Raw genomic sequence first — 27,311 nt, forward strand, 5'->3', positions numbered from 1 at the left:
GAGCCTTAAGAAACCCATGTGGCTGCCCTGGGAGATGTCAGACACTGTTATCACCCCCAGACCCTAATCTGCTGAAACCCCAAGGCCTTGCCTGCTTCATTTCATCTATCTCAAGAGCAGGAGCCAGCCATGGCTAAGCCTGGCAATATTCACAGTCCAGTGCCACTGGGGTTCTTCCCTAAGTCCTTTATTCCATATGGTGTGGTAAGCATTCCTCACTTCCCAGCTGGCGCCATACTACAGGTGTTTGTACATACTGTTGCCTCTGTATGAAAAACCCCCTTCCTCAGTCTCCTCCCTACTGTCCCTGACTGACTCTTATCAGTGTAGAAGCCACTTCCTCCAGAAAGTCTATCTTGGCAGGTGCCCCCTCTTACGTGTGCTTCATTTGAGTATAGTGTAGCATTTATTATATATAGTATGCCATTGCTCTTTTAATGGTCAACCTTCCCCACTAGACTGTAAACTCCTTGAAAATAAGACTTATACCTTGTTCACTGCTCTCTTATGAGTGCTTTCCATTATACCTGGCTAATGTGTATTTACATTTATTGAAGGAATGAACCTCTCTGTCTACCTAGAATAGTCTTCCCTCCTAAAATAATCACAATTTCCTTACTTTTCATATCCTGTATATAGTCCACAGACAGAAAATGGTAATGAATTTGGCTTCAAGTTAGAGTTGAAGTGGGATTTTGCGGGGGTGGGGGGGTGACTATAGTAGATAAAGCAGTTGTTTATCTACTATAAACAGTTGTGCCGTGATAGTTGGATGGTTTCTGTACCTATAGCATATGCTATTGCTATAAAAGTTCCTGTCCCAAATTTGTTCCTTCATATCACCATGGCCCCTCTGAGTGTTCTCACAATGGTCTTGGAAATATTATGTACCTTAAGCAAAGCCAAGAAAGCTCTGAAAACTAATGGATCTTTGAGGAAGCATTGACTTTTGATGTTTTGTGTACCTAAAGTTTTTTTAATTAAAAAAAAAACATTGCATTTCAGATTTATTGTGACATAAATTATTGTCCTCAGTTGCAGGGTATTTGTTACCTCAAATACACTAGTAGGTTACATGGGGTTCAGCAAGGTCCTCCATGATGTACACAAATTTTCACGTAACTATTGACTCCCCAAACACTTAACTACTAACAGCTTACCGGAAGCCTTACCAATAACATATACAGTCCATTAACACCTATTTTGTATGTTATACGTATTACATGCTGTATTCTGACAATAAAGTAAGCTAAAGAAATGAAGTGTTAAGAAAATAACATGACACTATACCATATCTACAGAAAACAATCCCCATATAAGTGGGCCCACACAGTCCAAACTTGTGTTGCTCAAGGATCAACTGTACGATAGTATCTCATTCATCCAGGGACTTATTTAAACTTTTAGCCCTCTTTTAAGTGCAGATAGTGTTGCTAAGAGACTCTGTGATATACACATCACAAATCCCTAGACCATCTGCTATTTGCCTCTTCAGCCTCAAAGCCATCCTCAGAGCCTAGTAAGCCCTCTGGGATTTGTCAACCCACAAGTATTAAACAGAGAAAACCAAAGGACACATTGGAGATGCTGAATTCCGCTGCAGAGGCTGCAGATGGGAACAACCAGAGGAGCTAAGAATTGAGATGAGAGAGAAGAGAATACATATCTAGTGATTTTATTTTTATTAAGTGGCCTCAGTGGAGATAGTTGTAGTCATTATAGGCTTCACTTCGACCTTCACTTTACCATAAACACAAGTCCAAAAAATCAGATAAAACTACCTGAATAATAAGTTGAAAACGATGCCTGTATCCTTGATACTAAAGTTTCTACAAGCATGAATCAAAGGTCTTTTTTTCTCAGATTATATTTGTTAAACCAACAACCAGACTTTATGAGATTTCTGTAATAGTCTCATTAAGCAATAACACCTAGACTTGTCTGACTTCCCAATTTTTGGTACTTTTCATAAAAAGACAATGTATGATAACAGGAGAACTTGAAGCCCCAATGCACCTATAGTTGACCTACGCTTCAAAGGGTATCGCAGAGGAACATCAGGCCCAAAATGCCGTGCACGATAACCTGAAAAGGGTCCATGCAAGTCCAGCCCTGCTCTCCATCCAAGTCTGCCTTTCCCGGAGGTGGAGTGCTCTCTTCAAGATGCAAGTCTGGCTGTACCACCCCATGCCTCTGACCTATGACTCGTCAGACAAAGACACACCTTGAATGTGGCCCACTACGCCCTCCATTCTTTGTCTTTGCCCCCTACCTTTCAGATTCACCTCCTACCAGTCCCGTTTGCTCTCTGCACCTCCCCAAACAGAGCTCTTTCTGTCTGATGTTGTCACAGACTCGGTGGCCAAGCTGCCACATGAGTTGCTCTCCTGGGCTGCTTCTTCATGCACCTGTCTGTCCAGTTCCAATCCACCCTCTGTTCCTTAGCTTAATCACTGTCTCATCAGACAACCCTGCCCTGCTCTCCCTGACTAGGCCGAAGAGCCCTGCCGTGGTCTCACAAAATCATGTGCTCTCTCTGGGGCTCTTCTCACAGTTGTGATTTTACTTATGTATCTATGTGGCTATTTGGTGGCCTCACCCGTTAAATGATAAACTTCATGGGGTTCAGAGACCATATCTATTGTTGTGCATCAGTGAATACCCAGCACCTAACATTGCCTGCAATATAGTACGTGCTCAGTGAATATTCCTTCAATAAAAGAGCAAGGGAAAACAGAAAAGAAAGAGGAAAGGGAGGTGGGGGAAGGAAAGAAAAGGGGGGAGGGAAGAAAAGGGAAAGAAGACACCAGACTTACAAAAAATAAACCAACACATGCTAGTATTTCAATGAATTTAGGGTGAGATTGATGAGTATTGGAGAGAAGCCTCAAATTCTAAGTCTGCTGTCATCTGTTAACTGACCACATGATCAACCCTCTTGGGAGTCCGGTTGCTGCCTCCGTGGAGGTTCTTTTACAAAGGAAGAAGGAGTTAAATTTCCCCTTCAATGGCTTTATCAGTCAAAAATGTGCAATGGGGCTTCCAACGAACCTTTAAAGTTGGCCCTCAGACATTTCTGAGCAAGGAGGTGGGTGCCTTTCACATCCCAGAAGCTCTGTGCTAAGGAAAAGATCACTTCCAAGTAGGTCATCATACTAAATTGATGAGTTTTTAGCAACACACTCTTCCAGGTTCTTCCAGTTCCTCTTCCACCTTCAGTGTTGACACGTAATGCTTTATTACCTCCTGATCAATATTATTGACCATGCTCACCAAGTACCTAGCCACCTCTGGAAACCACAGAGGCAGTGTGCCGTATTGACTTCAATTATAGAATCCATTGTCTCATCAATAAACCATGGGAAAGAACAGTATGCTCTATGCTATGTTACAGCATATTGAGTTACTGTAATGAAAATTAATTATTTGCACATAAAACTCTTTAGAATAGTGCCTTGCACACACAGTAAGTGCTCATTACGTGTTAGCTGTTTATTTATTTACAAGAACTTCAGAAATTCTGTCTCTGAGAAAGTTGCGGCAAGAAGGCTTTTGAATTCCTTTCTCAGCTCAGGCAGAACACTGCCCACAACTTGCTACGTTAATTAAACCATGTCTTCTGTGTTCTAGTTTTGCCATTGTTTCCCTGGTGTCCCACAGGATGAAAGTGTCTGCCCCTTACATACCCATGCCTTCTTCCAACATGCTCAGTGGGCCATAAATTCCAGCAAAGCCAACAACTTTGGCTCTTTCTGAGTCTCTGCCTAAGGTTGGAGACAGTATGTGCTCAGTTTCTTGGGTGCTCCCGATGTGTCTGCTGGGATGGGGAGACTTCCTTTTACCCCCAAGTACTCACCCATTCTCGGTGGGCCTCCTTTCAGGCTGATGGCATGTGCCCAGCCCCAGGGAGCAGATGTCCTGTCCTCACTCCATGCCAGCACTTCCAGGCGTTTGACGCAGGATAGTGAATTACTGTATCTATGAATAAAAATATTAAAAGGGTTTGTTTCCCAGATATCTTCACTCCGTGTGCATGTTTTAAAAATGTCTTCTTTCCGGCACCAACTTCCTCAAGGCACTCTGTTACAATGGCTCTTTGATAGACTGACCCACTTAACTCCCAAGATCAAACAAACTCCAGGTTACATCAATTTGAGCCAAAAAAAAAAAAAAAAAAAAAAAGTCTCATGCATGCCCCCGGCTTCTGTGGCTCCTTCACAAATAAGGCCCACTCATCTCAGTATTTTGGCCCATTCTCTTATCTCTGGACTCAAGCTGAAGATGTGTGAGGCTGATTGATTCATTAATGCTGGTGAAGAGTTTATTTCATTTGCCTCTAAGTGTGGAGGGAGGGTATAGATACAAAGCAAAGAATCAAGGGCGTTTTCTTCTTAAGTAACTAAAAAGAAATTTATAAATTTTAAGATACTTTCAAAATAGCTCTCTCATTCTTAGCACCAAGTCTCTATAATCAACAGGAGAAATTACGTATTTAAATAGGTGGCAGGTGAGTCAATAAATGAGAAATTTAATTCCTAAATAATATCTCTCCACAAACAGAAATAAGATATGAAGGGGGTGCCTGGGTGGCTCAGTTGGTTAAGTGTCCGGCTCTTGATTTTGCCTCAGGTCAAGATCTCATGGTTCATGATTTGAGCCCTGCATTAAGCTCTGCACTGACAGCATGGAGCCTGCTTGGGATTCTCCCCCTCCCAATCTCTCTGTGCCTCTCCCACTCACATGCACATGCTCTCTCTCTTGTTCACTCTCTCTCTCTGTCTCAAAATAAATAAATAAACTTTAAAAAAAAAAGAAATAAGATATGAAGGGCCAAATATTACATGGTGTTAAAGTATTACAAGTTGCACACGTTCATTTTGTGTAAAATAAAAATCTATCATAAGAAGAAAGGTTCCTTGAGAATGTGTGTATACTTTAGGTCAGAAAATGTAACTCTCTCTCCCTCTCTCGGCCCCTCCCCTATTTACACTATCTCTGTCTCTCTCAAAATAAATAAGTAAACTTAAAAAATTAAAAAGTGGGGGCGCCTGGGTGGCGCAGTCGGTTAAGCGTCCGACTTCAGCCAGGTCACGATCTCGCGGTCCGTGAGTTCGAGCCCCGCGTCGGGCTCTGGGCTGATGGCTCAGAGCCTGGAGCCTGTTTCCGATTCTGTGTCTCCCTCTCTCTCTGCCCCTCCCCCATTCATGCTCTGCCTCTCTCTGTCCCAAAAATAAATAAAAACGTTGAAAAAAAAATTTAAAAAAAAAATTAAAAAGTGTAAGAGTAGTCCTATTTAAGAAATGTTTATAGCAACTTGCATTTTATTTTATTTAGTTTTTTAAAGTCTACTTATGAGATAGAAAGCATGAGTGGGAGAAGAGAAGAGACGGGGCGGGGGACACAGGATCTGAAGCGGGCTTCCAATATAGGGCTTGAACTCACCAACCATGAGATCATGACCCGAGCCAAGGTCAGACACTCAACCATCGGAGCCACCCGGGCCCTGCAAAAGCAACTTACATTTTAATGCCCCGTTATAATCTGTTTGCAAAACAAAACAAAAACAGAGCAAGCTCCTACCTGAACACAGACAATAATGCACAGGCCAGGGAAAGGATACTTACAATTACTTGCATTATGTAAAGCCAAGGGCTAATTATTCAGAGGGTAAACTGAGGTAACAGTGTGCATTGACAGAAACCATAATTTTCAGAGATCCTTCTGTTACTAACTAGCGATAGAGTCATTGTTATACGTCCACAAAAGACTTGACTTAGACACAAAAACTGGCGGGGAGAGGGATGGCAGACAAGATTTATTTAGGAAGCATTCTCAAAACAGCAAATAATTACCAGAAAGTAAGACCCAAAAAAAGTCTGAGTATCATCACAGGTAACAGCAATGAACAGATCACCCGAGCAACGGTTGGGGTCGGTGCCCAGGGGAGATGAACTTCGTGCTTAAAACTTAAAAGATTGGATCAGGATTATAAAACCAAGTTTGTATAAAATGTTCTCCAGAACCATATATTCTTACCAATATAGTTTATATACAAATGCGTCTGAGTAATTAGATAATAATGCTAAGGATGCCATTTTGGTAGATGAGACGTTAACACAGAGTAAAATGCATTTGAAACAGTGTCACTACAGAAAGGAGAAATATTTATTCTAATGTCACCCCCCAGCCAAAAAGTTAATATACATATAATCAATTATCAGAATTATCTGGGTGGGAGGGTCTCTATCACCAAGCGGGTGAGAAATTCCACATCCGCTCCACAGATGGAAACCCTTCTCTTGAGGAGAGCTGCCAAGACCACAGGGCTCCCTCTCCCCAGCTCCCAGTCTGGGACCCAGGATATCTGACAGGGAGCCCGAAATACATGAAATGAAACAGACACAACTGAGGGAAGAAATAGACAATTCACAATACCCACCGGAGACTTTAACACCTCAATATTAGACAGAGTAAAGGACAGTGGATAGAATAACTAAGCAGATGACAAAGAAACCAAAGATTTGAACAACACCATAAGCCATAAGACATAACACGTCTATACAGCACTGCACGCAGCATCCACAGGTGCACTTTCTCCTCAAGTGTACCTGGAACTTTTTCCAGGATAGACCACATATGAGGCCATAAAACAATCCTCCCAAAATTTAGAGGGTTGAAAAGATATAAATGGTATCCTCTGACCATAATGGAAAGTCATTACGAATGGATAAAAGATTTGGGAAAAATTCACAAATACATGGAAATTAAATACTCTCTCTATTTACATGCTGATTATGTAATTATTGCATCACTCTGTGATTATACTGAAAACCACCGAATTGTATACTTTAAATGGATGCACTGCAAGGCATGTGAATTACAGCTCTAAAAATCTGTTTATTAAAAAAGAATACAGGGGCGCCTGGGTGGCGCAGTCGGTTAAGCGTCCGACTTCAGCCAGGTCACGATCTCGCGGTCCGTGAGTTCGAGCCCCGCGTCGGGCTCTGGGCTGATGGCTCGGAGCCTGGAGCCTGTTTCCGATTCTGTGTCTCCCTCTCTCTCTGCCCCTCCCCCGTTCATGCTCTGTCTCTCTCTGTCCCAAAAATAAATAAAAAACGTTGAAAAAAAAAATTTAAAAAAAAAAATAAAAAAGAATACATACTTCAACACACACACGCGCTCACACACACATGCCTACCGTAATTTAAGTACATATGTGAAAGGGAAATTTTATAAAATAAAAAAATTTGAAAAATTGATTTGCTTCAAAATATTATTTTAGTTTGTAGGCTCCTTTGTACATTCAAAATAATTTATTTGCATATTATTTCATAACATTTTGTGACTGATACGCATGTCTTGAATGTTCCAAGGCATTTTGTTGAGATTAAGGAAACCTTAAATAAAAGTCATCCCCATCTGAGTTCATTTCCTTTATCCTTTCTCTTGTCCAATATCAGGATAACAAAAAAGCCTCTAAACATAGCTGTGTTTCACATGAGGAGCGCCAGTAACTTGAAAAAAAAAAATGAAGCAACTGTTTTTAAGCACACAGTGAAGACTTTTTCTACGTCTCAGAAACTCTTAATCTGTGAGCCAGTTATTATTTAGTTATGGTAGTAATAACACAGCAAATTAAAGCATCATTTTTGCATTTTCTCCTATCAGTGTTTTTAAGATTATCATAAAATTTAAGCAGAAATCTATGCACAAATAAAATCTAAACAGCAATGTCTAATCTCTTCCAGAGAAGGGCTCAATACATACCAAGCTGTTTCCATTTAAAATCCTTTAAAATACCAGTCACAACAGGCAGAAAGCACATAACCATAACAATATAACAGCTGCCATTTATTGAACACTCTCTGCTAGCCAGGCACTAAGCTAGCATTCTTCACTCACTATCTCATTTAACCTTCAGGGCAACTTTATAAAAAATGTATCACTAACATCCCTACTTTCCACATGAAAGAACTGGAAGTTAGAGAGGTAAAACAATTTGTCCAAGGCCAACACTTCAGCCAAGATCAAAAGCAGGTCTTTCCACAAGGCAGACAGCCCATACTGATAGAGCTGCAATGGTTAGTGAAATACTGAAACAGTGTTGTACTGGTTGGTAAATGGCCACTTCCCAGCTCTCCCCAGTCCTACGTACCCACTGCTCTAGCTACCTGGGCACCTCTCCAGGACCCTCCCACCTTCCCACAACCCAAAGCCGATGACTTGGCCCCTGCTCCGTCTCTACCTTCTGACTGGCTGTGCCCATGCCCGTGCCTTAATACTTGTTAAATATTTAACATAACTCCCTCCTGTCAGCCTCCAAAATCCATGCACCTGTATACAACTCTGTCCAGAAATCCTGGGAGAGTACAGTTGATGACCCAGCCAACATTGATTTCAGTCCAAGTCAGCTTCCTAGGGGTGTGGCCTTCGTACAGGTCAACATTGCTGATTGCTATCACAGCAGGATCCCAGCTCTTATTACTGCACGACACAAACCCAATACGCCCTTAAGCAGAGACTGGCGTGCATCCTTCCCTTTGGACCTGCCCAAGTTAAGAGAGGAAATGAGAATGAAGGTATCGGCAAAACCACTTCCCACTAAGGTGTCTCCAATATAATTATTATCAAAATTGTCATCATCACCAGGCATTTACAAAGGCTCCTCACTTTGAGCAATGGAGCTGTTTTTCATTTTCTCACAAAAATCATGTGAAATAGGTTAACTTTGCTCATTGTAATGGGGAAAGGCCTGGATATTGCACAGGGTGAGTAGCATTCCCAAGGCACCTGGCAAACGAGAAGAAACTACTCTTGAGTGCTCTGTTTCATCAAGTACTGCTGCCTTTTTTATTTGGTCTGCAACAGGAAAGTGAAGGCGCGGTTGTTTTAAATATTTCGGTTCAAAAAATGTTTTGGCTTGAAGTAAACTACTGAGAAAAAAAGGAAATTTTATGTGGCCAACTTAGTTATAATTAGTCTATAGTCTCCCTTACTTTCCTCCTAGTTACACATTTAGCATCATAAGAAGGATGATGTACATGCACACACACACACACACACACACACACACACAAACACACACATTAGAATAAACAAATTCAGTAAAGTTGCAGGATACAAAATCAACATATAAGAATTCGCTGCACATTTTTCATACAAATAACATGTCTGAAAATGAAATCAAGAAAATCATCCCATTTCAAATCACATCAAAAAGAATAAAATACTTAGGAATAAGTTTAACCAAGGAGGTGAATTATCTACACACTCAAAACTATAAGACATTGCTGAAAGAAATTGAAGATATTACAAAATGGAAAGATTCTGTGTTCACAGATTGAAAGAATTAATGTTGTTAAAATTGTTCATACTACCCAAAACAACCCACAGATTCAGTGCAATGCTTATAAAAATGCCAATAGCATTTTTCACAGAAATAGAAAAAATAATTACAAAATTCCTATGGAACTACAAAAGACCCCAAACAGTCACAACATCCTGGAAAAAGAAGAACAGAGTTGAAAGCATCACAGACCTCATTTCAAATTACTTTGCAAAGCTATAGTAATCACAACAGTGTGGTAGGGGCATAAAAACAGGCACACAGACCAATGGAACATAACAGAGAGCCCCCAGATAAACCCCTGCATATACAGTCAACAGATATTTGACAGGAGATCCAAAAATACTCAATGGAGGAAAGATAATCTCTTCCATAGATGGTGTTGGAAAAACTGGATATTCATATGGAAAAGAATGAAATTGGACCTTTATCTTACACCACACACAAAAATATACTCAAAATAGATTAAAGACTAAAAACCATAACTTCTAGAAGAAAACATAGGGAAAAATCTTTTCGAATTTGGCCTTGGCAATGATTTTTTGTATATGGCACCCAAAACTCAGCCAACAAAAGCAAAAATAAGCAAGGGTTGGGGTGCCTAGGTGACTCAGGCAGTTAAGCCTCTAATTCTTGATCTCGGCTCAGGTCATGATCTGATAGTCACGAGATTGAGCCCCGCTTGGGATTCTCTCTGTCTGTTTCTGTTTCTGTCTCTGTCTCTGTCTGTCTTTCTCTCCAATGCACATGCACTCACCCTTGCTCTCTCTCTCTCTCTCAAAATAAATAAGTAAACATTAAACAAAATAAGCAAGTGGGACTCCTCAAACTAAAAAGCTTCCACAAAGTCAAAGTAACAAATTGAAAGGACAATCTATGGATTGGGAGAAAATACTTGCAGATCATACATCCAGTAAGGGGTTAATATCCAAAATATATAATAAAGTCATACAACCATATAACAATAGAACAAAGATTAATAAGAGGGAAAAGAACTTTAATAGACATTTTTCCAAAGAAGACATACAAATGGCCAACAGGTATATGAAAGAGTGCTCAACAGGGAAATGCAAATCCAAACCACAATGAAATATCACCTCACATCTGTTAGGTTGTCTGCTATCAAATAAATGAAACATCAATGTTGGCAAAGGTGTGGAAACTGTTGTACTATGTTGACGGGAATATAAATTGGCATAGCCATGGTAGAAGACAGTATGAAAGTTCCTCAAAAAATCAAAAATAAAAATACCATATGGCCCAGAAATCTCTCTTTTGGGTATATAACCATATGATATTAGTACCTGGAAGAGATAATCCATGCTCTCATGTTCACTTCAGCACTATTCACAGTAGCCAAGATATGTAAACAACCTACGTATCTGTCAATGAATGAACAGATGAAGAAAATGTGGTAGATACATATAATGGAATATTTTTCAGTCTTAAAAAAGAAGATTCTGCCATTTGCAACAACATGGATGAACTTGGAGGTCTTTTGCTGAGTGAAATAAGCCAGGCACAGAAAGAAAGAAAAAAACCCTGTGTGATCTTACTTATATGCAGAATCTTGAAAAGGTAAATACATAGATGGAGAGAGTAAAAGAGCAATGGCCAAGAGTGGGAAGAGTGGGAAGTTGGGAAAATGGGAAGATGTTGGCCCAAGTGTAAAAAGTTACAGTTATGTAGGATTAATAAGTCTAGAGAGCTAATGTACAGCATAATTATAGTTATGTTAATAATATAGTTACGAATAATAATAATAATAATAATAAATAGTTAATATTGAATCCTGGAAACTTGCTAGAAGAGTACATTTCAGCCGTTCTCACTACACACATACACACACAAAATAGTAGCTATGTGAAAAGATATGTTAAGTAGCTTGTCAGTAGTAACCTTTTCATTATGCATATGTATATCAAATCATCCCGTTGTACACCTTAAATATATGCAATCTTTATTTAAAAAATAAAATGATCTATATTTAATTTTTTTTTACCCTATGACCCAGCAATAGCACTGCTAGGAATTCACCCAAGGGATACAGGAGTGCTGATGCATAGGGGCACTTGTACCCCAATGTTTATAGCAGCACTCTCAACAATAGCCAAATTATGGAAAGAGCCCAAATGTCCATCAACTGACGAATGGATAAAGAAGACGTGGTTTATATATACGATGGAATACTACTTGGCAATGAGAAAGAATGAAATCTGGCCATTTGTAGCAACATGGATGGAACTGGAGAGTGTTATGCTAAGTGAAATAAGTCAGGCAGGGAAAGATAGATACCATCTGTTTTCATTCATATGTGGATCCTGAGAAACTCAACAGAAGACCAGGGGGGAGGAGAAGGGGGGGAACCCAAAAGTTACAGAGAGGGAAGGAGGCAAACCATAAGCGACTCTTAAATACTGAGAATAAACTGAGGATTGATGGGGATTAGGGGGGAAGGGGAAAGTGGGTGATGGGCATTGAGGAGGGCACCTGTTGGGATGAGCACTGGGTGTTGTATGGAAACCAATTTGACAATAAATTTCACATAAAAGTAATAAACAAATAAGAAATAAAATGAAATAAAAAGGAGGAGGTACAGTAAACATAGCAGAGAATCAAGGTTAAAAGTAAGCAAATACAGGGGACTGGAAAATCTTTCACACACACACACACACACACACACACACACACACACACACACTCCTAAAATGTGTTTCATGGCCATTAAAAGTGTGCTACTTACTCTACTGGGTTTAACATGATGCTACAGCAACACTGTATTGCATGAAGCACATGGGGTTATTTCCATTGTAGAGCAGAGGGTTCTGAGGCTGAAAAGGGCAGTGACTTTCCAAGAACACTCCCATCAGCAGTGGTGAAGCCACAACCAGTGTCCCCATGGGGGCTGTTGGAAGGGCAAGAGGGAAGCTAAAGCCACGATCTCCAAGAGTCCCCTATCCTTTCCGACCTCCTGTCACTTATAACTGTCCTATGAAGGTCTTCACTAGGATGGGCCAGCTTTCCAGACCTCTCTGTCCAAAGTGCTTCCCACTGCACTTCAGGAGCCTCCAGGATGCTCTCCCTTTCTTATCTGGAGTTTAAATTCTAAACTGCGAGAGTGACTATTTCAGACTCCATCCTAACTGTACAAGAAACCGAGAGTTATTTCAGTGTTGGCTTTGAGCATTTCTTACTCACTGTCCATATTCACAATTTCTCGCCGCATGTTATTCCATTCACCAGAGCTTTGTCTCCCCTCCCTGAGATGGAAACAGAGCCTGCCTGGGATGTCACCGCCCTACACTGACTCACCTGGGAAGCAACAATCCAGCGGCTATGTAAATTGGGGGCTGGGGATGGGATCACAAAGGCTGTGTGCATATTTTGATTGTAGTCAGCAGAGTGCCAAGGTGGATGAGTCCTGCACCTTTGTCTTTGATCTCCAAAAAGCATTTGAAGATTAATTTAAACATCAAAGGTAGATCACGTGACTAAAATGCTTCCCAATTTCTGCCAACTATTATGATTTTTTAAACCCTGAATCAGTATTTCAGACAAATTCACATCTAGGATTAACTGGCCTGCCCTTCCTCAAATTCTTTAAATCTCCGTTAGAAAACGGTAAGCTGTTTAAACCTTTAAATCAAAACAGCGTTGACTCTTAAATACCTGAAGCTAAAAAAAGGTCTGAAGAGTTTAGAAAAACCTCTGCCAGCATAGAGCTTAGGCTTACTTTCATTGGATCTTCCAAATTTTTCATTAAATTATCAACTTGCTTTTTCTCCAGAGTCTTTGTAATATATTTCCTGGATAAAAGCCTACACCTTAAATTCAGACTTATTGAAGCTTATGTATAGCTATCCCAATAAATAAACACACACACACACACAAACACACACAGAGAAGTCCACAGGCATGTTCAAATTCTTAGCCAGGGTATTAATGAAGATATTTGGCCTTGATTCTACTGTATTTACGTGCACACTTAATATTCTTAAACATGTTATATAATGGGCACAGGTTCAAGTATGGGCAATAAACTCTGCTTTACTTTTACGTTTAGCCCTCTTCGTCAGAATAAGATTATGCAATAATTTCTAAGAATTTAATGTCTCTTTCCCCAGATAATCTCTTCAGAATAACTAGATTATTTAATCTTGCCTTTTAATCTTCTTTTCTTCCTAGACCTGGATCAAACTATTTCTTAGATAACACAGAAATTATTCCATTGTTCTGTTCTCAAAAGCAGGACTGCATTAAACATCTCTCTGTATCCAAATGCCTAAAACAGTGCCTGGCTTGGAGTACACGTTCAATAAATGAATGTTTGTAATAAACAATTATAAAGGACTTGTGTTTTCCTGGAGAAAATAAAAGTCTCTCTCAACCAAAACCATATAATAAAAGAGCTTCAAATCACTTATCTGATGTATATGTAAGAAACTACATCTATAATAGCAAACATTTAGATATAAAACATATGCCAACTTACCTAGCTTATGTACATGGCACATACCAATGATAAGAAAACATTTTTTTGAGTAGTGGACATGTTGCCTCAAGCTTCAAATTTTTCAAACTTCAAACAAGCAAAAGCTGGTAAGTGGAGATTGAAACTCTGGGAGTATGTAAAAGCACTAAGTTGGCAGGGTGAGCTTGAGGTGGTTGAAAAGAGATTGCATTTTCTGAAATAAAAATATAATGTCCAGCACTGATGTTATTGCAGGAGTATTTTCAAGAGCAGCGATTTATTATCAATTATGGCATGAAATTGCTGGTGATCAATGAAGGTCTGATTTATTCATTTGATGTGTAGTTGGTCAATTATCACCCTCCAATTTCAAAATATTGAGCTCAGATCCTGAAGGGAGATAAGGACTGCTTCATTTCACTCTTGAATGATTTCTTTGGTCATCCAAAAGAAAGATGGCGGGTTCTAGAAAGAGACAGCAGCTGGGCCTCTCAAGGAGGCAGGCTGAGAGTCTGAACATTGATGTCCCTACACTCCACGTTCTTCGAAACGCCCAACCCGGTCTCCTCACTCCATCCCATCCCTCCCCACCTATGGGAGACAAGAAACAGTGAAAGCTGTCACCTAAACCCTCTGGATTCCTACAGCGGCCACCAATCTCAGAGCCACGTAGCCTGTAGCAGCCAATCAGGCCCAGACTGCAGAAGTCAGCCACCACCTGCTTTCTCCTCAATGGAGACTGTTATTCAGAAACTGTATCATAATCTCCAGGGCACCGGGCAGGAACGAACCTCTTAGCACAGCGACTGGCACGAAACGCATGCTCAGTGAGTCGCGTAACGTATCCGTGTTTGAGAAAGAAGAGAGAGAAAGAACACGCACGCCCCTTAGGGGAAGGATGTGTCCTTCATTTCCCTGAAGTCTCTGAGGGAAGTGTTCGAGGCCATGAGGAGGAAACAGGGCCTGAAATGCAGACTGGACACAGGCAGGGTGTCCGTGGGCAGCTTGGCCCCTCTCTCCTCAAGCATCTAAAGTCACTCCTGAGGGGCACACTTGACAGATCCAGGCTGCGAGGTCACCAGATGCGGGCAGGGCACCGCATCCTTGGAAAGGCACGATTGCCGGTGTTCCGGACAACCTCCCCTCCCATAGGAGGAAGCCATTCCTGCGTGTCCTTGGGGTGGGGCTGGGGCGCACTGCATCGGGAACCGATCTGCTCCCTTGCTTACAAGAGGACCTCCTCAAGCGCATTCCGGCCTCAGGATGTCCTCCTCTGAAGAGTTACTCGGTGCAATGGTTTGAAAACAGCCCCCCGGAGATTTTGCACGGATCTGAAGGATCTTAAAAGCTCTGCAATAAAGGAACTTGTTTCACTTTGTTCGACGGACCATGTTCCGAGTGTCTCTAACCACAGAGCTGTTTTAAATCCTAATGCCTGTTAACACTCTACCAAACTCCATTTCGTAAGTATGTAAAGAGGCTGAAGAGACAACATATCGGGGCCTTCAGAAGGGAAAAAAATCACGCCTTTATTGCACTCACCGCTACGGAAACTGTAGCCTTGCCTTTGATTATTAGTGGAGGCAGCCCACCCAGGTGAACAGGGCCCGGGCCTCGGGTCTCTAGCACTGTTTCATTTCACATACAATTGTTGCAGATGTCATTCATCACCGCTTCTAAATTATCTTAGTCATGGATGCACCTCAGACGTCATTTCATTCATTAATAAAGCACCTATGTTAGCATATCGCAAATTTATGCTTTAAAAGTCGATAACTGCATTTTTAGACAATTTGTTTCCTTTATAAATTTAGCATTTTATGCATTTAGAAACCTTGATCTAAGAATGGGTCCGTGGACTTCACCAGATGGCCAAAGATCCAGGGACAGAAAAGGTGAGCAACCCCTGTTTAGTTTGCCTTTGAGAGGCTGACCAGGCAGGCCAGGTTGATCAGATGCACTATTTTCTTAAGAGTCTAAGGTTATATCAAAAGTGGCCCGTGGAAACATGAGACCAGCATGTGACTAGACCACAGGGACAGTGGGGCCCTAAAGATCTGGAAGAGCCCTGTGAGGTGAGGGAAGGGCAAACCATCAGGAAAGAGCTCAGAGGCCACACAGCTCCCTCCACCCTCATTGTCAAGAGCGCCCTGTGGGTCTCAAGGTCCAGAGCTGGGGCACCATCAGCTACCGGCTACCCCATCCTGCATATTAAATAAAATGTGCAGAATGTGGAAGGGACAGGAGGAGCCTTGTTAGATGGCATTTTTTCTAGGACTCATTCCAAGTTAAAAAGAACAGTAAGACACTCAAGGGTCATCTGAGAGCAAATGCTGGAAATGCACAGTCACAGCATTCACACCGGGAAACATGTGAGACAGCTTGGGGCCACTCGCTGACAGACTTCCTTCTGCACTTGGCAGGGCAACAGCAGACTTAGATTCAAGTTCTCCCACGGCCCTGACAGCGGTAAACCTCACAGCGACTTTACCACTGAAGATGAAATTGCCGTGAAGACGACTGAAAACAGGATGGGGGCGTCCGGATGGCTCAGTCGGTTAAGCGTCCAACTCTTGGTTTGGGCTCAGGTCATGATCTCGCAGTTCATGAGTTCAAGACCCACGTCGAGCTCTGTGCTGACAGCACAGAGTCTGCTTGGGATTCTCATTCTCCCTCTTTCTCTGCCCCTTCCCTGCTCACTCTTTATCTCTCTTTCTCTCTCAAAAATAAAATAAATGAACATTAAAAAAAAAACTTAGGGGTGCCTGGGTGGCTCAGTCGGCTGAGCGTCCGACTTCGGCTCAGGTCATGATCTCGCGGTCTGTGAGTTCGAGCCCCACGTCGGGCTCTGTGCTGACAGCTCGGAGCCTGGAGCCTGCTTCGGATTCTGTGTCTCCCTCTCTCTCTGCCCCTCCCCTGCTCATGCTCTGTCTCTCCCTCTCTCTCAAAAATAAACATTAAAATTTTTTTTTAAAAATTTAAAAAGAAGGATGGAAAGTCACCAAAACATCATGTTATCACATGACAATTGTAGGACAAACAATTGTTGCGAACTATTTATTACACAAATCTAGCATAGGAGGGAGGAGACAGCTGGCAATAAACACAGTTATTACGCAGAGTATATCCACTGGAAGAAGAAGGAAAGAAAATTCCTCATCCAAAGCAATGGTTTTCCTTTTGAAAACAAGTATTTTTAAATCACCAATGTCTGGTCCACCAACACAGAGCAATTGAATCAGAAAGGTTCAGGATTCCCAGATTTCTCAAAGTTCCCAGGAGATTTTAATGTAGCCAGGAAATCACACGCTGGACTTACTGTTAGCTCAACCCACCGACTGTGGGCAAGATTCTCAGCTCGGGGCACCATGAGGGCCAGGACTCCAAACAAGTTAACCAGCCTGTATTTAAGGAGTTTGCATTTAGTCCAGCAGCTATGATGTCTTTACCAGTAGGAATATCCAAAGCAACGAACTTTGCCCTTCTTAACCAACCTGCTCATACGTGATTCTAAGAGCTCTACTCCTGATTGTGCTGTGCCCCAACCCGGTGAGCCTTGGGCACAGCACTTCCATCCTGCGTGACATGTGCCGATCAAAGAACAATCATCCTGCAGGGCCCTTGCAAGACAAGTCCAGAGTCCAGAGTCCAGAGAACCAGGATCCAAAGTGTGGATTTCCACTTGGACTGTAGACCTTGGGACATCCCTTTACCTCACTTCTCAGAGTGTGTTTCTCCACTTATAAAATAGAAATGATGAAAACAACAGTGTCGGATGGTAAGGATTAAATGGAAGAATGTGGATAGACTACTGCCATATATTAAATAAGCCAATCGTGAGAGAATTTTTTAGGTTTATTCATTTATTTTGAGAGAGAGAGAGCACGCATGAATAGGGGAGGGGCAGAGAGAGAGGGAGAGAGAGAATCCCAAGCAGGCTGCATCTGTTCTGTTGGCTCTGCAGGGCTTGAATGCAAGAACCATGAGATCATGACCTGAGCCAAAATCAAGACTCTGTTGCTCAACTGACTGAGTCACGCAGGTGCCCAGAAGTTTTTTTTCCTAGTAAGAAACTCTTTCTCATCTATTTATTGTCACTATAATCGGAGCCAATTTCAATGTAGATTATATGTACTGAAAATTGGGAATATCTCAACCTAAAAGTTCACAGTTATATGCATCAGGGACTGAGTACGCTGCTCTCCAGGAAAAGGAACTGAGATTCAGAGGTGTCTGAACTCCCACGGCCAGGAAATTTTCCTTTACTCAATACCACTTCCAAGGCAGCCCTAAAAGGACTTGTATCTTGATGCACATATCAGTTATTTTGCTAGGTCATCACAGGTGCCTAAAGTGTAGTGTGATGTGGTTTCACAACATAACTACTCAAGTTAGGAGGAAAATGTTTTCTTAAAAAGTTGCATTTGAAAAACAATTTCATGCTTACCGTCATTTGGTACATTTCATTTTTCCCTAATTAAATTCACTTAGTGACTTAGAGCAAAATAATTCCCTTAGCAAATAGTCCTTTTTCGCTAACAATATCTGTATGTAATGAGGATAGGATAACATAAAAGTTCTCTTCTAATTTATTCTATTATTATCAAATGCTAATTGAGATAGATCAATTTGCACATTTTAGAAAGCTATTAAATGAATTAGCTAATGATAAAGTACTTTTGAATTTCAAAACTAAATAATATTAATGGGGAGAAGAAAGCACATTAACAATTCTTCATTTCATACTGTCAACCCGATAGAAGGAAGATAAGGGACAGAATATCATGAGGATTGCCTGGCAGAAACAGAAGTAATGGTAGTGTCACCACAGACCCCTAATGTTCCTCTGCACTTGGCCTGTAGAAACTATGCTGATGACCTAAATCAGTGATTTATGTATGGTAAATAATCAATTATTGAACTGCTTTCTCCTCAAAAAAAAAAAAATTAATTCCAGTTATCCATCACTGTGTTCAAATTATCCCCAAACTTAGGGACTTAAAACAATCATTTTATTTTGCTCATCATTTTGTGGGTGGGGAATTCAGGAAGGGCTCATTTAGCAGTTCATCTCTGACCCACTGGGTCTGGGGCAGCTGGGACTGGAAGATCCTTTTCCGAGACAGCACCTGAGCGTTCTCAGTGTGTGTATGTCTCTCTCTCTCCATCTTCCTCTCCCTCTCTTTCTCACTCTCACACATACACACACACACACACACACACGCACACACACACACACACACACACACACCTCCCAGAGCCTCTCCACCTCTCCACATGCCTTGGGCTCTCATAGCATGGCAGTCTCCGGGCAAACAGATTTCTTACATGGTGACCAAGAACTCCCAGATCAAACTGTTCCCTCAGGCCTTGGCTCAGAAGCCGGCCTGGCATCACGTCTGCAGTATAATTTTGGTTAAAGTGATCACAGAACCCACCCAGGTTTGAGGGAACACAGACCCTCTAATGTCTCAAAAAGTAGAGAGTCAAAGATTTGTGGCCATATTTAATCTGCCACAAATCTTTAAGGCAGTGGTTCTCAATGAAAGCAAATTTATACCCTAGAGGCCAGTTAGTGATGTCTGGAGACATTTTGGTTATCACAAACCGGGAGGTGGGTGCTACTGGCATCTAGTGGACAGAGGCTGAGAATGTTATTAAACACCCTACCACTCAGAGGACAGTTCTGCAACAGTAAGAATAATCTGGCCCGAGGTGTCCACAGTACCAAAATTGAAAGCACCACTCTACGGTGTTTCTGTAGAATAAAAGTGACAAGTTATTGTTCTGCATCCCTCTCTGCCAAAATGCCCCTTGGGATTCTTCTAATCCCTACAGGTGGGATGAGAACAGAAACAGCATCCCTAGGAAAGTCAGCATTATTCTATGATTTATATACAGGGGAACCATTGAATCTCTGATGTGTGCCAGGTACAATGGGGAAACCAGAGATCAATAAGACCTGGATGTCTGACCTCAGGAAAAGTATAATCCAGTGATGAGGTGGTTGGAATAGCAGGAGGACAGGTGCGAAAGTCATTATCTGCAATACAGAGAAGAGCAAAGGAAATACTCGACAGTACACAAGCTCCACAAATTCAGGAACTTTGGCTTATTTTCTATTTCCAACACTTAGATCAGTTCCAGACACACTGCAGTGGATCAATAATTATTTGTTGAATGGATAAATGGGACTGAGTCCCTATAAGGGGTACAATTTGAGAAAATGCCCAGCAGAGCTCCTTGTCAGGAAGGTCAAGTGCACTGTCACCCAATCCAAGGTGCCACTTGCCTTCCCAGCCAAAGAAACATGACACTTCTGTCTTGGTGTGCCCTAAAAGTGGAATCAGAATAGTTTAGGGCATGGTGGATAGTAGAGGTACAAACAAGAGTGTGGGTCTCAGTGGGAAACTAGAAACTAGGGTCAGGGTCCACTGCTTTGAGGACCTCATAGCTTCTCTTTGTCTAGTGTCTGTGGAAGTTCCTGGCTGTTTCCCCACAGTGGTAAGCAGTTTAACTCACATAAAAGGGCAGCCAGGAGGGGGAGGTGCACCAAAACCCACTCTTGAGCAGCCCAGTGATGAGGCAGAGAAGAAAAGAGGAAAGAACGTAGGAGCATCCAAACTGGGGTTACCCCAATTACACTAGGAAGTAGCTTCAAATCAGGAGGCTGAGATCCTGAGGCCTGAAACAAGGGGACAAAGGGCCCACTTGGAGCCATTTGCTCCCAAATCAAAAAAAAAAAAGGATCTGCAGTGTCCTTGAAGGAAGACACAGCTTTCTTTTGGATTAGAGCAGACACCACACGCTGCTTGGATGGCTGACTCGGTAAAGGAAGCATGGACAGAACTTTCAATAAATAGGGTCAACTCTGGGTCAACTTTGATTCTTTTTTTTCCTCAGGTCGGTTAAATTTTTCATCCTAAGTATTAAAATCCTATAATTAGTAGAAAGGAATATAGAGGAATATTCCCATACCTTTGTGGGGAACTACTTTTAAATTCTGATAAAAACATAGAACCTGTAGAGAAGAAGACAGACAGTCTGAATTGCTAAACCATACTCAACACATACAAGGATGGCCCCTGTGCACCAAGTCCACACAGCTGAATACCAGAAGGCAAATTGGAAAAAGCCTACAGAAGATATGCTATACAAATAGTCAATATGCTTAACATATGTTTTAAAACTCTGAGAAATAAATAACACTGTAGATGACCACCTGATGAAAACATAGGTAAAGAACATGAATAGACTAATTATAGAATTTCCAGTGAGTATATAAAAATATGTTCCTCACAGTATAAACAGTACAAACCAAAACCAACAAAATGCAATAATTATCCACCAAATTGGCAAATGGCAAAAGAAATAAACAGAATATACATACAGAATACAAATTGCCAGATATTTTTGAGAGCAGTTTGGTAAAGGCTTTCATAATGTACAACCTTTGGAACCCAAAATTTCACATATAGAAATTCATCTTAAGCAAATTACTGCATAATAAACAATGAACTTGAACAGAAGATGTGTATTTGCTGTTTATAAAAAGAAAAAATTATATACACCTGGCAATTAGTTGAGTAAATTATAGACAACCTAAGTCATAACAAAATTTCCATTTATAATGATAACAAATATGTATATTTGTTGATATTGAAATATGTTTATGATATATTAATTGAGAGGAGGACACAGAAAAGTCTTTATAATATGATCCTGCTTTGTTTCTGAATTGATAGTTGGAGAAAGAACTATAAAGTCCAAAATGTCCAGAAATTTAATCACTGTTTTCTCTGATAGGTGAGTGACATTATGACTGAATTTTGTTGATTTGTCTGAATCTTCTGCAAAGAACATTACTTATGTAATTACTTAAGTGCTTAAAAGAAAAACAATCCTGATTACAGTTTAAAAGTACAGAAGATGCATCTTAAGATTGTTAACCTTAAAAATAGACACTGCAGGTAATTTCACCAGCAAAGGATGGGTTTATTCAGGAATAAAAGAGAATTGCAGTCCGGGGCAAACAAGTTGCTGCAAAACCCTAGGCAAGTCGGGGGGCTGGGTGAGGAGGACAAAGGAGAGGCATGCTTTTGTAAGTAGGAAAGGGGTAAGTTGGAAGAGTTGCTATGAACTAAAGGTCCATTGGAGGAAATTCTGAACACCAGTGGAGGTGTTGCCGGGGGGAAGGGAGAGGAGGAGGAAAGCGCCCTCCTTCTGCAGGAGCAGTGGAGTAGTATCCATGTGCGAGTTCAAATCCCTAAGTCCGGCTCTTCCTGTTAGTTCTGCCACTGCCTACCAAAACCTCCCAACTGCATCTCAGGGAGGTTCCCGATGTCTAATTTTCACAAGATTCTGAAGGAAAGGGGACAGCAGATAAGAACGTGTGGCTATTGTGAGAACTAAGCCCACCAACCCAATCAAAGGAGGGACCCAGAGACTCAGAGCACAGTGAAGCGAGGCTTGAATCCACATTCTTGCAAGAGCAGGTGTCTGATGCACAGGCACACCCGGGGCAGTTAGAGGGGACAATTTATTTCCCAGCCTGCAAATCCCTTCCTTGGTTCCTCATTGGCTGAGTACTAAAGATGTTACAGACTTACCCAGACATCGCCTATGTAAGGCAAAAAGTAGTCTGGAACAAATGTACGATCCCCGAGGTGACACAGAGACTTTCAGTCCCTCCGCCCTTTGTTCTTTGGCACCTGCTCGTTGCAAATCCCACAAAAATAAGCCCGTGAAACAGAGAGGGAAAGAAGAACCAGGAAGTGAAGTGTCTAAAGGTTTGGGACTCCCTTGGGGGGTGGGTGTGTTTGTACATATTTCCAATAGGTTGTAAACCTGCTGTTAACTAGACAGCACAGTTTTTATTTGGTATTTTTGAAAGTGAATCATGTCTTTACTTCTCACAGCTATCTATGATAGGCATTTCCTTTAGGGGAGAAAGAAAATCTTTTCCTTCTATCCTTCTAGGTTCTCAGCGGGGATCCCTGTTACAAGAGACAAATGAGAAAAAAACTCGAACTGAAGTTTATTAAGCTGTGTACTGATGTGGAATGTTGGGGCCCAGGAGCATGATCAAGAGAGGACAGTTATTGTGTCTTCCGCTAAGTGAAGCAAGTCGGTCAGAGAAAGACAAGCCCTCTGATTTCACTCATATGTGGAATTTAAGAAACAAAACAGATGAACTTGGGGAAAGAAAAAGAAGAGAGAGGGCACAAAACATAAAACAGACTCTTCACAATAGAGAACAAACTGGGGGTTGCTGGAGGGAGCTGGACAGGGGATGGGCTAAGCGGGTGATGGGCATTAAGGGGGGCACTTGTTGTGATGAGTCCTGGGTGTTGTATGTAAGTGATGACTCACTAAATTCTACTCCTGAAACCAGTATTATTACACTATACTTTAAGTAACAGGACCAGTGGGCAGAAAGAGCGTCACTGGGGTTGTGAAGAATGACTGATTATATACTTTTGAGTTGGGAGGAGTTAGGGATAATGTAAGTCTCTAAGCCGGGACCTTGAGGGGCTAGCTGTTGTTAGGACAAGGTCATGTACTACTGTCTAGTCAAACCTTTGTCTTGAGACCTTCAGATGTCTATCAGTGGGCTATATGCCTGGAGGATGATTGCTAACTTGTCTCTTAAGCGTGGGGGTAGAGATAAAGGAAGTTTCCAAAGGGATTTTCACATGTTAAAGAAGACTTACAGGGGCGCCTGGGTGGCTCAATCAGTTAAGTGTCTGACTTCAACTCAGGTCATGATCTCAGGGTCTGTGAGTTCAAGCCCTGCGTCCCGCTCTGTGCTGACAGCTCAGAGCCTGGAGCCTGTTTCTGATTCTGTGTCCCCTCTCTCTCTGCCCCTCCCCCACTAACACTCTGTCTCTCTCTCTCAAAAGTAAACAATAAAACATTAAAAAAAGAAGAAGACTTACAGGATCCTGGAGGTCAGGCTAATGTCAAGCTAAGGTTGTATTTTGCCTCTAGCAAAGCATTAACATCGAGTGGTTGAATTCTTGGAGGAAGGTCACTCTGCCTGCCTCAAGGACTTTTCAAAGGGCTATGGTTGTAAGGAAGTTTAATTTTTTTTTTCTATATTTCTTTTGCCTTTGTTCTCCACATCCTGTATCTCCCATAAACATGGGAGAAGTAACTCCAAGAGGTGGCCAGAACCAGGGCTATAGTACCACCCCTAGCTAAATCAAAGGATGGAGGGTGTGGGAGTGGTGAGTTGTGGGAAGGTGAGGAGGAAAAGTATGGTAAACAAGGGTAAAGTTTGTCATGCAGATTTAAGTCTTTGCCTTCTCCCCTAACTGGCCTTTTGTGATTAGAGACATCTTTCTCTTCCTGGTACACACTGGAGAGACACCCTTACAAATGGAGAGATTTCCTTTATAAATGTAAATTTCCCTTACAAAGGGGTAATTTCTACTCTGTGCTCAGAGCTCCTCCAGTGTCTGTTCTCAAAATAATCAGTTCAAAATAATCCTTAAGCCCAAAAGGCCTATTGGGGGTAACATCGTCTGGTCTCCTATATACACTTGGTTCTCCTTTAATAAACCATGATTAGGATTCAGCATTATATGTCCACATCCCGTTGGGCTCCAACCACAGGAATACTTTATTACAGATGAGTGTTAACATTTACAAATTTTAATATTAATTGAGCTAAAAACATTTTTCTCAGGATACACATTGGTTTTTGATAATCTAAGGCATTAATTGATCTTAAGTTTTATATGCACAAAGACGTTGTCAGTAATCATTCCCAAGGACAGTCTATAATAGCAGGTCCTATAATTTGTCTTCAGAGAATGTTTGGTTGTTGTTTGTGGTTTTTTTTTTTTAATTTGAAAACTTCTACAATTTATTTGCCATCGTTTATGGCACCATCTTAAAACTTCAACAGGGATCGGGCTGACCTCTTTTCCATTGCAAGGAATCTAATAAAAACGAGGTAAAATTCACATTTTAACAGCAGCAATGTCTTAGCATCAGAAAATGACTGTCTTTCTAAATTTGCAAACAATCCTCCTGGGTAATTTTTGGCCTTTATTTTTAATTAGACTCAATATTTGAGAACTCATTTATCTACTGCCTCAAAAAATTTTAAATTTTTGTTAAATAACTGAAATGAGTCATGTTTTATATAATCATCTTCTCCTCTTTGAAGATGATGTTGCCTGATAGGTGGCTGAAGTGGAAAGTTGAGAAACCTAAAAGCTCCCTCAGGGGATTCCTGGGAAACCTCCCTGAGACTTGTACCTCCTTCCCAGCTTCATGTCTATCCAATTTGAAACACGGGGGGAAAGTTTCCACTTCTTTTCCACCATATAAGGATTAACTGAATAATCGGTCAACAACAAAATTAATACTAACCTTTGTAGACTCAGCACTCCATACATATTAAATGGGCAAGTTCAGTTAACACTACAACTTTGTGTTGAGAGAAAACTCGAGCCCTTCAGAGTGCAGAAGTCACTTCCTGCTGCTCACCGTGGAGTGGACAAGGCACACTCCTTAAGGGCCCGTTTTAACCTAAAGCCATGTCTAATAATGTACCATGTTTTATTTTTTTAAATACTGTTTACCCATTGCACGTGACCTTATGAGTGCCTGGGACACCAACTCCACTGAAAGACAGTGAACATTACAACCTTGGACCAAACCCAGAGAACACAAGAGAAAGGTAACTTCCTGCAACATGAAGTGAAAATATCTATTAAACTCCCCCAACACTAGTTTAAGGCATAGCTCCTGCCTTTAGAAAGCTTGAGTTTTGTCAAATGCATGTAGCTTCAGGGCCCCTGGGTAGCTCGATGGGTTAAGCATCCAACTCTTGATTTTGGCTCAGGTCCTGATCTCATGGGTTCATGAGTTCAAGCCCCATTTTTGGCTCCGTGCTGACAGCATGGAGTCTGCTTGGGATTCTCTCTCTCCCTCTTCTCTGACCCTCCCTGCTCACACAGGCCTTCTCTTTCTCTCTCAAAATAAATAAATAAATAAACTTAAAAAAAAACATCATTTCAACAAAGAAACACAGAATGGTCCCAGATCTATGCAGACAAGAGGGTATATCCCTCCCACCATCTTCCCTTTCCTAGGTCTACCAAAAGAGACAGAAACAAGATTAAAGGTTGTAACTCCTAAATTGAAGAACTGCCTTCCTATATATTTTGCCTTTTCCTTCAAGGAACAATTTTCCACAGATATCCTTTGCCCAATCATGCAGAAGAGTAAGTGTATTTGAAATGTGTGTGTGCACCTGCACACACGTGCACACACACATTCTGTAGGAACTGTGCAAAAGGCCAAAAGAGAAGCAATTTATCTGGGTTTACATTCACTGTTTCTTTGGTTCCTTAAATATTTTATTAATGCCCCGTAACTCACTAAATGCAAATATATGAAAGGAAGGCACTCATATGAAAGGAAATGTTTGGTTCAAATAAACTATGACTTCAATCTATCATTTATTGCATTTGAATAAACAGAACAGGCCTCTAAACCTTTTGAATTTTAATTCATTTTTATGGCCTCCTTATATTCTTCCAAAGTGCCTTCATACTCATATGTAATATAATGAACTACGCACCTGATTCAAATTCTTTCATTGCCCAGTTAGAGGTGGAATTTGAGTTAGCCGACCAGCCGGATAGAGTACTAGCAGCTGTTGTCAATTCAAATGCGTTTTCACAGGAAAAGATAGACTTCATACTGGAGAGTTTATTATGCTGTTTATTGCACACATGGGGACTGAGTTTCATTACCTGCCCACCCTGGTCAAAAATAGAAGAAAATGTCCATGAATCAATCTGTGTGAAAGAGGCATTTGGCTTGTATCTTGATTGGGGAGGGCCAGCTATTTATAAAATTAGTTTGATCAAAACAATGAGCTAAAAGGCTAGCTGAAATAGAGCCACCTTTTAACTGGGTACCACCTACTCCCCAGGGCAAAAGCCTCTTCTTTTCCCAGGTTGGCTGGGCAAGTAAGTGCTCTGAAACAGAGGGGTCCAGCAGCATGGGACTCACTGACATTGTCAGTGCCAAATCTAATGGCCAAGTGGGAGGCTGCGTCTGGATCTAATAATAGAAAGAACTTTGGAGAATCTCTCAAAGAGATCGCAATAGCATTTCCTGAAAGAAAAACACAAGAGCAATGTGTCCTACACTTTGAGAGATTATTTTAAGAGTATGTTGAAAGCTGAAGGCTGGGCCTTTCAAGGGCACCCTGCAGAGTGCCCTGACCCAGGCTAAGCTGCATGAAAGGCAAACTGTCACTTCTGATGGGCCCATGAAGCCCCTCTGCCCTCATTTTAGGTACGGCACAGAAACTCTTAATGAAAATAGCATTAATGGCCCCTGATAAGGGAGCATAAGGCCAGCGGAGGGCAAAGCACAAGGTAACAACACCCCCTCCCCCCCACCAGGTGGGACATGTGTGATAGTCCTCAGGCGCTCCTGGCTGTCCAAGGACAAAGGAAAGGACAG

The sequence above is a fragment of the Prionailurus viverrinus genome, chromosome D3 (assembly GCF_022837055.1).
Source record: "Prionailurus viverrinus isolate Anna chromosome D3, UM_Priviv_1.0, whole genome shotgun sequence".
In the NCBI taxonomy this organism is placed as follows: Eukaryota; Metazoa; Chordata; class Mammalia; order Carnivora; family Felidae; genus Prionailurus; species Prionailurus viverrinus.